At 48.7% G+C, this 14,367-nt stretch overlaps 1 long non-coding RNA gene across 1 annotated transcript; it reads right to left on the bottom strand.

Moving 5' to 3' along the window:
- Positions 1-1,745: 1,745 nt before the first annotated feature.
- On the bottom strand, positions 1,746-3,585 carry LOC136370194 (uncharacterized). The gene is made up of 2 exons (XR_010745126.1): positions 3,410-3,585; positions 1,746-2,401 (listed from the first exon to the last, which is right to left on the bottom strand). It is a non-coding gene; the product is annotated as an uncharacterized lncRNA (long non-coding RNA).
- Positions 3,586-14,367: the final 10,782 nt, after the last annotated feature.

Here is a 14,367-nt window from a genome sequence, read left to right as displayed (position 1 = left end):
AGGACAAGTCCCACCAGAGCAGGCTGCTCAGATGTATTTCGTGATAAAACTCGACCTTGTAGTCCGCACATTAATACCCTCATGGACCGACCCTGATTAGAAAGAAAACATTTTGCCATAAGTTTTAAAACCTAAGGGACAAGAAACGATCTCGAATTTTCATAAATCAGAGTAACATTCTCTTTCCATAGGTCAGCTAAGTGTCGTGTTACATTAGGCTGTTACCCAACACTGAACAAAATACAATTGTACAAGTATAGAAAATAATAAAATACTGATAAACAAACTCGCTTCACCAAAACCTCTTCCTTAAGTGAGACAGTTCTTGGATGTTTGATATTTTTATACTTTCAAGCCTAATCAACAAGAGACAAGATTCAGTCTCTTAGAAAAAAACAAAAACAAATTACTTGTTAGAATTTTAGAAGTTTAGGGCTGGAGATGCTCCAGTGATCTCAGACCTATGGGCAGGTTAACAAAGCTGTGGGGGAAAAAAATACCCTGAAAAAAAATGCAGATTTTATGGGACATCTGGCAGAAGTCCTAAGAAGAAACTGATAAACCCAACTCAGCTCCAAGTGGGTAAAAGGTAATTCTGGTAATTCTGTCAACAGCAACCCAAAAAACCCACTGACCCCAAAGAAGAGACTGACCCAGCACTGCACTAATTAGAAGCCAATCATTAACCCATAGAAGATAGACTACTAATTAACAAGTGGACTATGTGACTCGTGGCAAATGAACACCGATCCCTTTGTTGGCTAAAATGTGTAAATAGTAAAAAAGTTGAGGTGCCTGGTCTGTGAGATTCCCCCAGGCTTGGCAAGGCTGAAACAAATAATGATTTCTCACTGGGCTGTGCACTTATCGCCTTGTTGCGGGTAACAAATCTGAGTTTTAAAGGGTTTGAGAATAACCCCAGAAGTGCCTGGGATGAACAAACGAAGGCGCTGGCGCCGTCTGTGAATTCACGGCAGACCTGAAGGTGGCAAGCTCTGAACGCCGAACACAAACCAGCCGCAGTCCAGCTCCCCCGTGTGCCCCAAAACCCCGATTTTTGTGGTGTATTTTGCCCGCAGCTCAGTGTTTGCGCCCCTCACACACTGTTCTTTCACCCTCCGTGAGGATCTATCAGTCAAATAAATGGTAAATTTGGTGTCACACCCAGAAGCAAATTCAGGCCACCCACTGAGTCTGGTTAGCCCAAATTCTCTCGGTTTTTGGCTCTGGCACAATGGCAGAAATATTAGAAATATTTCTTATTTCTATTAGAAATATTTATTAGGATATAGGAAGGTGCGCTCTGAGGCTTAGAAGATATTCCATCTCCAATGTTGCCACCTTCAGCTCTGCCTAACCTACAAATAATTGTTTAGTCTGCCAAGAACCTGGCATTGTAAAATCCGACAATAAGCTGGTTTGTGACGATCCAACCAAAAAAATAGTGGAATGTGCCAATACACTCCATGTTGGTACACCCCTTTGTGGAAAATATCATATTTATTGCCTCACCATTTACTTAAGTCATGTTGCATGTGGTAATTTACAATTAATGGTGATCATATACACATTTGAAACTTCAAACACGCCCTCGTTTCACTTTTTGGTGTGTATTTGCCAAGAAGCATTTAATGGTTTTAATAGACACACATTTATGCAGGCACACTTGCAGATTTAAATCACATCCTTCTTTTGGCAGACATAGGGCTAGGTAAGGTTTTTCAATTTTCTTTTTTTTTTTATTCCTCCCAGCCTGGGAATAGCAGACTTGGTTTTAATCAACCCCTTCACAGTCTTGAACTTTGTCCTCCTGGAATACAGTGCCATTCATTTAAGGATTTCCCTCTGTCTAATAAACATTAATGAACCACACTTTACAATTCCCCTGTGATCTTATCTCAGTTTCACAGATGGGGAAAACAGAAACAAATGAAGGGGTCTGCACACACCACAAATCAAAGGCAGAGCTGGGGGAAGAACCCAGGAATCCTAGCACAATTCCCTGCTCCAATAACTGAGAAACGTGTTCCTCTCCCTGCAGCTGCTCTGGCAGTAACTGCGTTGCACAGGGCAGCATTGTTTCCTCCAGGCCATCCAGGAAGACTAAAATTGCTCCTTTCCTGAGGTTTAACTCCCCACAGAACTGCAAATTCTGGGAGGTGCTAAAGGGCTGTGGCTCTGCCAGCTTCCTCTGCTGGATTATCCCTCAGGATGTCTTTATTCCCTTCTGAGCTGGGGATCTCTTTTCTTTTCTGATTAGCCGAGATCTAGCAGGATGTGGGGAATATTCCAGTCCCTCCTGCTACACCGTGGGGTTTATCCATCTCTCCCAGAAGAGAGGCCTGGCTTCCTGGGGAATTTTCATCTCCTAGCTCTGGACAATGTGGTCCATTCCACGTGCCTGGGAAGAAAACCACATCTATTAATTACATCCAGCAAGGAAAGGCAGGTAATTGCCTTGTGCCTGGAATCTCTAAGCAGGGCCACTCTCTGGAAGAACAATCCCCCAGAGCTGTGATTTCAGCAGAGACAGAAGAAACCAATGTTCCCTGCAAGCTGCACTCCTGTCAGACACCCAGCAGTTTTCCTGACAGCCAGGATTTTTGTGGGATTGGCTGTGAGTCATTATTGGAGAAGTGTTATTCTTGAAACAGAGGAAGAGTGCTGGAGAAAGGAGGTGTTAGACAGGAAAGAACCCAAACCCCTTTCACACCTCCATCTGCTGTCTTACAGTGCCTTGCTACCAAACATTTACAAATCAACGACTTTTATTGCAAATCTTGCTCCGCTTGTTAAAAATGGCTTCTTTTTGAAGACAGAATCAGACATTTAGCCTTTCTCCCCTACAATGAATATATTTTCCTTGTGTTTAGCTCCATGGAAAACAACAATTCCTACGGTGCAGCCTTCTGCCAGGACAGCCAGGTTGTTCCTATCGGCGCTCCCATGTTTCTGCTAAAAAAAGGCAGCAGGAAATACAGCACTGGCAGGAATCTGCACTGGGTTAGCTTGGTTTGTTCTGCAGGTGGGCAGTGCCCAGCCAGATCCAAGCTGGGAATTGCTCTGGTGGAATAAAATATTTTTGTGCTGGAAAGGGACTTGCAGCTCTCTGCTGAGAGCCCATCTCAGCTGAGAAGCTCCTCGGCCAGGTCTGACTGAGCTGTGGCACAAAGGGTGACAGAACTGCCACAGCAACTGTTCATCCCCTTGTTGGCCACACAACCCTGCCCAGCTCACCCTGAGGCTGATCCCATTCCCTTTCCCTTCCCAGCTGCTCTGGAGCTGTGTCTGCACATGGTGTGGACCTGCAGTGAGTCACAGCCACACACTCAGGTCTCTGTGCCCCAGTTCTGCAAATGTTTCTGCACAAACATCATTGTGCTCAGCAGACGAGACCTGGCATAGTCACTGCAGGCCTCGACTGATGTTCTTAAAGCCCTGTTTTCTCTTTAAAGTTGGTCTAGGAAGTGATTTTGTTGATTTACCCCCCTCACACGTACGCCTGCAGCACCCTTTTTAAATTTAACTCCAGTGTCAGATCTGCAGCTGTTTCCGAGGCCACATCCATGAATGATTGCTGCTCCTGCCAGGTGCAAGCCTGAATAAAAAGGTCAGGGGCTGGGGAGAGGATTAAGCTTTGGCTCAGCTGTTTGCATTCTCACACAGAGCACGGGCTGTCCATCCATCTGTCTGTCAGCTCTCACACACCATCCAGACAGGTGAGGAGCTGAATGCTGGAAACAATTCAGTGACGCTTGTACAAAGCCACTACACCGTGTCTGTGGTTTAAAAAAAGCTCCCCCAGCAATCCTCCAGGCAGCCCTTGGATCAGTGAAATTATCTGTGCAGAAATATAAATGCAGAATGGCATGGGAACAGTCTCCCTGGAGACTGGGGTAGGGCAGATTGGAGAATACCTAAATCTCTAAATGGTGGCTGAGATTTTCATGTTAAATTGGAACATTTTCTTCCCACGCTTACCTAAAGAGATGAAGGAAGGCAGCTTATGGGCACTTAGCACATACACTGAGAGCAAGCAGGGAGAAAAATCCGGGAGGCATGGAGCAGATGCATCTCCCTGGGTCTCCACCTGAAGTGTTCCACTGATTCAAGGCCTTTTGTACCTGCAGCAGTGACAGCTGTTGGCTATTTTAAGACCTTCTCATGCTTGCACTTCTGTTACAACCCATGGGAGGCTTCTAATCTATTTCTGTATATTAGACATCCTTCCTCTTCTGGCTTCCTTATAAAATGTGCAAAACAATCAATAATTCACTTAGGCCCTATGTTCCCATTAGAGTGCACCGTGGCTGTGATTTAAATATATTTCTGTGACTGTAGAGTGAGCAGATATCCTAAACTACCCTGGAAATGCCCTCTTACACATGACAGCATCTCCTGCCACCCAAAGTAGTTTTATTTCTCCAGCTGTTAAATCTAGGACAAAATACTACTCTTTTGTTCTATATTAAGACCATGGAATAACAGCAGCTGACTTCCCAGCCTCTGTCCTCGTGGAGGGGAACAAGGATGAAGAATTAACTCCTGGTATAAGCTTCTCTGATGCTAAGTCATTAAGAGATGCCCAATCTCCTGCACTGGGTCATAAAGTGGAGGTTGAGGAGCTGAGGGGTTGCCTTCCTCCCTCTCCCATGGTCTCACCACGGACTGTAGGTCCAGGCTCACCTGGGATTTCCTTCCACAGCCTTGTTTGGAGAGACCCGAGGTTCATGCAGCTTAATGAAGGATAAAAAGCAGGTTTGAACTCTCCTTACCATAGATGCTGTCACACCTCCCAGGAATGAACTCATCCCTTACACCCCTCTGGGTCAGCTCGTTTTGGAGGGGAGGGCTGAGCTCCAGGAGATCAAGTGAGTTGACCAAAGCTCCAGGAGTCACAGAGGGTGTCCAGAGTGACAGATACCCAGGTGCCACATCCTCCAGACTTGAGACATCTAAGAAAGTACTAAAACTCCTTACCAGAGACAGCCTCGAGACCCAGGGACAAGGACACAGCCTATCAGACCGCAAAATCCCCCTCATATTTTGTCTGGGGATCTACAGCCTCTCCCATTTCCTCTTGTCCCCGTGTTTATCCTTTCGGTATCATCAGCTCTGCGTGTCCACAACATCCAGCAACGAGGGCAGAGCACTCGGCAGCCACACACGTCCTGCTAATGACTTCACTTCTTCCACCAGCTCTGGAAAAAAAAAAACCCCAAAACAAAAACAAACCCAAATCCCCGGTCCTGCATAATTGTGGCTCTGTTATTCATGGATCTTAAATGGTACTCCTTCATGAATTTTAATGCGCAGTCCATTTTCCTTCCACTAATCCTACATTAGGCTGGAAGCTTTTGTAGACCGAACATTTGCCCTCCTTCGGCTTCTCATTCTCCCCGCGGCTGCCTGTCCCCCCGGCGCTGCCCTTGCCTCAGCTGGGCTGGCGCTGAACTTCAACCAACACGAAAGTGTTTTCTTATCAGATCCCCGGCTTTCTGTGTACCCCTGGCAAAAGCAGCGGGGAGGCTGCACAGGCAGCCGGGGAACAGCAGCTCTTTATTTTGTCCCCAATCTGGCGATCTCTGGGGTGCGCAGCGTTATTGGAGGCGATGCCTGTCTGCAAGTCTTTAGCACCACGCTTTTATAAATCCCTTTTTTTTCCAGCTGAAGCCGTCTCCGCAAGTCATCAGGAAGGAGTGAAAGCCTTTCAGGAAATCCTCCTTTCCAAGGAATTCCTGATGAGTGGCACACGAGAGCAAACCACAGACGGTTCCACACCACCACAAGCTCTGAGGAGCTGAACAGCCCTGTTTTAAATGGTGCTTGGGTTAAAAACCAGACAGGACCATGAGACACTGTCACATCACCTTCTGCAAAACGCACTTTGAGCCTGTTCTTTCACTACTAAATTTAATAATTTGTTCAGCTGAAGTGATGCTTCCAAAGGGAAGGTACCCAGCCTCAGTTTGGAGGGAGGAGGAAGCCACCATTTCCCTTGGAAAACATCCCTGAGGAATCATTGTGCCTGGTCTGCCCTGAGTCTACAACTAATTGAAGCAAGATGCTCTGTTTGTGTTGAATTGCTAAGAATATCTCAAACCCAGCCCTTCCATGTGTCTCACTGAACCCTCATTAGATGAAAAAGAAATATTGTATAGTTCTCAGCTCAAAACTTCTAAAAATATGAGAACTTTGATATATAAATGTATCTTGAGGACCTGGCACTGACTACAAATGTTCCCAATTGCCTTTAATTCCACACCGCTTGCAGAAGCAGTGGTAATATTTCTTTTCCAAGATACACCAGAACACACCCAGTAAAGATTCCAGCCCTGGGGGCAGTTTGTGTGCCATCAGTGCACCAGGCTGAGGCAGGAATGAATTGGGCTGAAAATCTGATTTGACTTAAACAACACTAACCTGATGAGAAGCGAGGAGTCTGAACCAGGCCTGCAAATCCCATCTGTTTCTTATTTCTATAACAGGCAAGCTAAACCCCTAAATCCACACAGCTCTGAGCTTTGAAGCCAAATTTTGCAGCTTGAGTCCATTACTAGCAAATGATGACTGCTAGCCCAGCTCCTTAAATTGAAGGCTGGGATTTATAACTCAACATTAAATGAAGGAGATGTATTGCAGGGTGACTAACAGCTAATCTGGGAGGGCACTTGGAGACAGAAGTTCATGGATTGGTGAATAAATTGGCCCACCTCTTTGCTCCCTGTAAAATGATTATCAAAACACTCATGGTTAATGGTGTTCTGAGGGTTAACTGATGTTTCAGAACCCCTCGGATGCTCCTCAGCTGTTGGGAGCTAATAAAACCCTGCACCAACTCTCTGTCTTAGCTATTGTATTATGTTACAGTTCTGCTGGGGTTTTTTGTTGGTTTTTTTTTTTTTTTCCCAGCAATTTGATGTCAGAAAAAAAATCTAATCCGTAAAGCAAGCAGCTTTTTAGCTTTGTGAAAAATAAAAGTGAGCACATTCAGGAGGAAAGAAAAAACCAACCTGGTCTCTGTCCTTTAACTCCCAAGAACAAAGCTGGAGAAGGCTGGTCCCAGAGTGAGGATGGAATTGGGCAATTCCGTTCCCATTAGTGCAGAGCAAACCCGTTAAATAGATAATGGCTCAAGAACAATGTGGATTGGAAAAATAAGCTTGGAACTGCAAGGCACCTAATTATTTTCCATCCATCTACCTCCACATTAAACCCCAGGGTTTGATGCTTCCCCGGCTGCTGGGGCAGACACTGAGTTTTTGAAGTGATCTCTGTTTATAGAATTGCAATTACTCAGGATCGGCCTTTGTTTGGAGAAGAATCCCTGTCCATCCTCACTAATGGCTTCTTCTCGTCTCATCCAGCGTGAAGGATTTCCTGAGCATATTGAAAACATTCTTCACTCTGCCTTTTTAGTTTAGCCAAAGATTTAACGACTTCAGCATAAGAACTGTGTTGTTTGAACTAGATTTACTCCCTGACAGCTGATGCTGTGCACTCTGTTCCCTCCACGTGCTCACAGGCACAAGGAGAGTGTTTGAACTGCTCACATTAGAGATTTTTTGGGGGGTAAGAACCTGTGAGGGTGGTGAGGAAGTGTTACCCAGAAAAACCGTGGCTGCCACACCCCTGGAAGCGCTCAAGGCCAGGTGGGATGGAGCTCTGAGCAACCTGGTAATTTTAAAGAGTCTCTCACTGGAGAGATGAGTGAGGATTTAATCCCCCTGCAGGACACGTGAGCTGATGTGAGCAGCACTTGCAGGCACCTCGTCCTTTGGACAGGGTGAGGCTGGGCACGGAATTGCAGTTAGTGTTTGCTAGAGCGCTGCATTTTCATGGTAGCTTCCATCTTACTCTCTAGTACTTCATTTTTTACTGAGCTTACACGGAGAAAACAACCCTGCAGGGCATGAGGGAGGGCAGTGCAGGGCATCTCCTCCCCTGCTGCAGTTCCTGGAGGAGAGGAAGGTAATCAGCAAATTGTAATCAGTACCTGGGGGAGATCAGCACCTGGACACGTTTTTTGGGGGGTGCTGTGGGGCGATTTTGGGGTGCACACAGCTCATTAATCCCATAAACATTCAGAGCACAATTTCGGTGTGGGCATAAAAAATGACACCTCACTACCCCTGTCCTGTTGGACATTTCTCCAGTTCTCCAGACTTCGCTTCCCCTCTCAAGAAAAAAAAGGGGGGGGGGGAAGGAAATGGAAAAATAATAGAAAACTCTCACTACTGAACTGCAAAACAACATTTCCTCCCTCATTCAATACCCATCCACTGAGCCTAAACTAACTTACATCTACGTGTCAGGCACAGCAGAAGTGTTTACAAACAAATCACTAAAGCAGCTGTGTGACCAAAATTTCCTTCAACCAAAATAATTCTCACCCTCAGACTCATCAGACACGTCTGAGACACATATAATAACTCCCACCGGTGCACACTGACAGGCTGAGTTACTGATTCTCCATAATTCCCTTTTTGTGCCGTGAAATATCATCTCCTCTATCTAAAGCAAATTGATCTTTTCACCCAATCTATTTGACAGAGCTACCATTTAGTATTCAATTACTGTTTCAAGGATAAAACCAGTTTGTGATGCAGACACCAGCCCCCAGCATGAACTCCTGGTGTCTGCATCAACCCCCGGTCTCTGGAAGGCAGCAAAAAACCCCCTGGAGCAGCTGCTGCCTTCTGCTGTCTTTATCATAAAATAAAGCCAATGCAAGAACTGGAGAGATAATCAGGGAAAAAGCAGAACGTTCTGCTCAGGGCTGTGTTAGGAGTGTCTGGAAGGTGCAGGATGGGCCTGGAGGGGGATGGATCAACTCTGGAACAACCTCCTTGGGCTCTGCAGTTAACTCTGACCACTTAATTAATGTTTTGAAGTCAAAGACCTTAAAGCTTAAAATGAAGGAACATCAGCAGTGACCCAGAGGGATGTCCAGGAGCTCTGAGCTTTGCAGAGATTCCCGGGCTGGGTTTTCCAGGGGAGGTCAGGGCTCCATCCCGTGTGTGACAGTGACCCCGCTGCCCCTGGGGTGCTGCGGCTGCAGCAGCCACACGCCTGCTCCTCCTCGCCGGGAGGCAGCTCCCAGCCTCATCCCAATTAATCATCTCCTAATGACTTTCTGAACCGGGAGGATTTCCTTAATTATACCACGCATTAAGACTTTAATCAAGAAGTCAATTTTTCACGGCCCCCCAAAGCCGCGGGTGCGGGGATGAGCCGGAGTGTCCCTGGCCCTGCCCAGAGTGAGCCATCAGTGGGATTTGGGAATGCTCCTTACCCAACCCAGCTGGAAGGGATAGTTTTATTTGAGATGCCTGCACTGCCCCGTGCCCGTGCCCTGCTCAGCAGACAGTTTTGCCATGCTATTTTCAGCCACTGACACAGATGCCAGGCACAGCAAGGCCCCTGTGTGCTGGCTTAGTGCCCCTGTGCCCGGCTGGACACGGGGGGAAAGGATTTGTGTTTGCTGCAAAGTGCCTTCACCCACTCCCACCAAGACCAACACAGCCCCTCGTGCACCTCCTGCCTCTGCAAACCCTCTGGAAGGAAATATAAATCCCGGGGGAGCCGGGATCTGCTGCGACACCCGGCTGCTCTGATCCGAGGGAGAGGAGTTAATTAAATATTAACCTCACTTCTCTCTTCCACTTTGCAGGATGCTGCGGGGCTGAGTGCAGCAAAGGGTTTATCTGAACCTCCTGCTCCTTGGGGAGGATTGATGGTTGTTCCTGGCCTGATCCAGACCCTGATCCATTCCTTTTCCCCTGGTTTTGGTGGGATCCAGCCCAGCAGTGCCAGAGCCTGTGGCTCCCACAGGAGCTCTGGGGGTCTCACCCCAACCAGCAGCACAATCCCAGCGCAGTTCCACAGCACAGCACGGCTCACATTCTTTACACTGCATTAATTACTCGGTGGGCTTTAATTCTCTCCCTTCTGAGGAGCTCTGGGTGGCAGAGCCAACCCCAGCCAGTTTTATTTTCCCTGTGCCATCCTTCCTCCCATCACTCCCAGCACAGATGGTGGGACAGGGCTGGCATTCCCAGTACCTGCTGCCTCTGTGAGGAACTAAAAATAATAATAAAAAAAAATCTGCTAAAAATACTGAATGATCAAGAAAAAAAAAATGCTAAGCCCCAGAGATCTCCCTGGACTGTGAGGATTAATTTTCATTTCCCTTTAATCCGGACACAAATGGTGACGTCAGGGCTCAGCTCCATGGACTGGAGTTCTGCTTCCCCAGCCTTTGGGTGCATTCCAAAGGAAAATGGACACACGACAAGCAGGAGGCCACAGGGTTCAGTGCAGAAACGTGTCCTAAATCCCGTGGCTGCAGCTCCCAGTGTGTCCTTCCCCAGCTCCACACTCGGATCCAGGCTTTGTGCCACTTTTGGGGTGCTCTGATCCTGTACCCCACTGCGGGAAAGAGCAGGAAAAGGGACCAGAGGTCCCAGATTACAGCCTAGACTTCTGAAAAATAAGATCTACCACTTTTAAAGGAAGGAAAACAGCAACCGGAGCGAGTTAATTTGTGACCTTCCAAAGAGACAACAAAATTAATTCCTGGAAGGAAGAACTCCTCTAAAGGAGCAAAGGACGTTTTGTCCCCAAAAATCTCTGTGAGCACTGCAGTGACCACCTGCCCCCACAGTGCCCAGGGCACACAGCCCCTTCCTCCAAATCCTTGGGGAACACTTCCCTGCCTTTATCCCAGCGCTGAAGCAGGGATAACACGAGGAGAGGCTTCCCCTCTCCCAGATCCCCACGGCAGGGGCGGGCTGAGCATCATCAAAGAGAAACTTCGCTCCCAGTTTCCCCACTCATCAGACAGATGCAAAGATATGCGTGAAAAAATTTACATACGGAGCTGGCCGGGGATTTCCTTCGGTGCTGGGAGGAAAACTCCCTTATTCCCCAGGACAAGCCCAGGGTTTGGTGCTCCCCCCATGCAGCAGCTGAATTTGGGGGAGAGGGTTTGGGGATGGTCAGGCTCAGAGGAAGGAGGCAAGAAGATATTTTGGGGGTCCTTGGGCAGGAAAGGCTCAGCCTCAGGAATGTTTCAGTGAGCAGACAAGGGCTCATGGTCTGAGGTGTGATTTATGTGCAGCAGCACATAAACACCTGAAACGGGCTCTTTAAAAACACCTCAGACTTCGCCACAATGCTGCTGCTGTGGGGCTCCACGTGGAAAAAAAAAAAAATACAGCAAAAGAAATGTAAGCAATTCCTTAAAAGCTGCTCCGAATGTGCCTTCAGTGCAGGAGTGACCAGAGAGGCAAGTCAATATTTTCCTGGAAAGGAGAGGCGGCTGTGATCACACCTGGGGCTGTTTGCTGAGCCCTGCTCTCGGCCCTGCTCCGTGTTTGCCCAGGGCAGGATGTGGGGAAGAATCCAGGGTTTGTGTGGAGGAAGCTCTGTGGTTTCAGCAGCTGCAAGGACTCTCTTTGCTGGGTCGTGTTTCTGTGAGTCTCAGACAAGGGGCTGCTGTTGGGCTGGGGCTGGGTGAGGTGCATAAACCCCAAATATTTCATTGAGGAGGGCCCAACCTGCAGCTCTGGTCTGCAGGACTCTTCCCACGTGGTGGCTTTGCTCTGCCTGTCAGGAAGATCCCCCGTGGCTGCCTTTCAGATTTCCTCCTCCTCGAAGGCACCTGACCCAAAATTTGCTGTTTGTGCCACCTCCTGTGGCACAGGTGATGCTGGGGGTCACTGTGCCTGGCGCAGTGGAGTGGAGAGACCCATGGCACTGGGAATGAGCCCTGCAGCACCTTCCCTGGGCAAAGCTGAGTCTGTACAGGCTCATGCTCAAGATTCCCACCCCAATCCTGCACCCTTTGGTTTCTCAGAGCATGGAGCAGAGCTCACCCAGCCCAGGGTGGGAATCTCCCACAGAAAAAAAAAAAAAAAAAAAACAAACTTACAACCCGCTGAAAACGGTGGCCAAAATGTAAATTTTTCCCTGGGGTGTGACAGGATGAAGCCACTACCAGCTCCCTGGTGTGGGTTACATGGAGCTGAAGGGCTCAGGAAGGTGCCCTCGGGTCCCTTTGCTCACCAGCCTGGAAAGGAGCACAGAGCTCTCCCCTTCCAGCACCTGACAGCTGCCAAAGGTCAGGATTAAGCTCCACAGACCTCGGCGAGGGTTTGTGCAATGAAATCCCCTCCAACACCCCGGGAAAGGCTGGGCTGAGCCTCACCTCCTCTCACTCACTGCAGATTGGGGTGGTTTGGCCGGGCAGAGCAGCCAAGGGACGAGGCTGTGCCACCAGGATCTGCTCCAAATCTGTCCCCACGAGCCCTTAATCAGCTTCCACCTGGGATTAGCTCAAACATTCCCAGCCTCTGGCTCAAAATAGCTTTTCTTGCTTCTGGGCTACTAATCCAAAAGGAGCCCTGTCCCCGTTAGGCAGCACCTCCAGCACGGGTGGGGCTTTCCCTAGGCTTGAACCTTGCCTGGCTCTCAAATAGCTTTGGATTGAGAATTTAGGGCATGGAATGCACGTGTTCAGAGCTGCCTTGTGATGGGGATTCATAAAAGCAGCTCCAGGAAACCCAAGCAAAGCCTGGCCTGGCCCGAGGCAGGGACAAAGAGCACAAGAGCCCAGTTTGGGCTGAATTGTTTGTATTTTGGGGAAAACTCGGGTTTGGCACGAGGGATTTCACTCAGGAGCCCACAGACCTCTCCTGCTGATAGCAAATAGAGCCAAAAAAACTCTGAATATCTGAGGCCACCAGGACCTGGGGGTGAACTGAGTAAAAAACCAGCCCCTTCCGCAGGGTGGAACCCCAGGGCAAAGAACTGCTGAAAACCCACGGAGAAAAATCCACTCCCCCAGCACCCAGAGGAGCAGGCAGGTTGGGAAGGGACGTGCAAGCAGTCACATCCCCAAGTGCAGCTGATGACGTGGCTGTGATTTAATAAAGGACATTATTAGTGCCCTGCTAATGGCTCCAGGCGCCAGCAGCGGAGCTGGCAGCTCCCAGCCCGGCAGAGCTCATCCCCACCAGGCTTCTACAGATTCAATTCACCTCCAAAACACAGCCAAAGGATTTGCATCAACAGCCCTCCATCACAGCCTCCTCCTGCTGCCCCCAGGACTGGGCACACCGAGCCACAGCAGCTCAACACCAGCCCAAATCCAGCAGCCAGACAAAAATCCCACCTCAAATGAAAGGTAACACAGCCTCAATCCTTCAGCCACTTCATTTCCTCCCCATAAAACCTCCTTCCTACTGACCTGCCACAACACCCAGCAAAACTGAGCAGCAAGACTCAGCTGAGGTTCCAGCAGCAGCAACACCACTCCAAAAAAAACCCCAGAAAAGCTGGGGACTGGGGGAGGCACAAAAAAAAAAAAAAAGGAGGTGATGGGCAGGGCTGGTGGCCTCTCAGCCATCACTGCTGGTGTTTCCCTGCCCTTTGCCTCCTCGGCAGTGATTGGGGTGTTGAGGAGCTGCCCTGGGGCAGGTGAGAGCCCCTTGTCTGTCAGAAATTGGTGTTGACTGCTGAGGTGTTTGTTTTTGTGTGCTCAGAGATGGAGTTTTGGCCGAGCCCCCTGTTTCTGCTGCTTCCCCCTTGGTTCAGGCAGCATCTGCACCACGCTTCATCTCCAGGCAGGAAACTCCAAAAAAGAAAAAAACATCCCTGTGAGGCAGAGATGGAGCAAATCCCCCATTTCCCCAGGGTGAGGCATCTGCCAGCAAAGGGACTTGGCAAAGATGGGGACGCTGCATCAGAGGCTGAACCCTCCCGTGCTCCAGCTCCTCCAGCACCAGGCCCTGGCTGGGAGAGGCCCTCTGTTTCTGTCTGAGACCTCCATAAAAATAGCACAATTATGGGAAAATCCTTGTCCGAGTGGAAAAGAAAACACCAGTCTGGCTTTCATGGAGAAGCAGAGCTCCATAAAAGTGCTCCTATAGCATTTGCTGTTTCTGTCAGACATCCAAAGCCTTCACCCAGGCACAGCTCCTCGGGGTGAGGTCGAGCCCCTGCTAAAAGGATTTTATGATTATTTTTTCTTTCCCCAGCATTTCACTTCACCTCATCAGGAGTTTCCATACATTGGGAACAAACCGTCTGCAGGAGCAGAGTGGGGCAGCCCCCGCCTGGAGCAGCTGCTTCATCCCGAGCCATAAATAACAGGCCAGGCTGGAAAATCTCCTCCAAATGGGTTTGGGGTTTGTTTTTTGGTCACAGAAGTGGAGCTGGTGATGTCTGTCACCTCCTGTCCCTGCTGTCCTTCCAGCAGCCTTTCCTTGAGTGTCCCAGTGATCCCCTGATCCCCTTTCCACACTTGGGGTGCCCTGACAGATGGAAGGATTTCATTAATCCTGGAGAGATTTAATTAAAGGT

The sequence above is a fragment of the Sylvia atricapilla genome, chromosome 20, assembly GCF_009819655.1.
Source record: "Sylvia atricapilla isolate bSylAtr1 chromosome 20, bSylAtr1.pri, whole genome shotgun sequence".
In the NCBI taxonomy this organism is placed as follows: domain Eukaryota; kingdom Metazoa; phylum Chordata; class Aves; order Passeriformes; family Sylviidae; genus Sylvia; species Sylvia atricapilla.
Note: the sequence above shows the minus strand (reverse complement) of the source record. Positions and strands in the feature narration are given on the sequence as shown.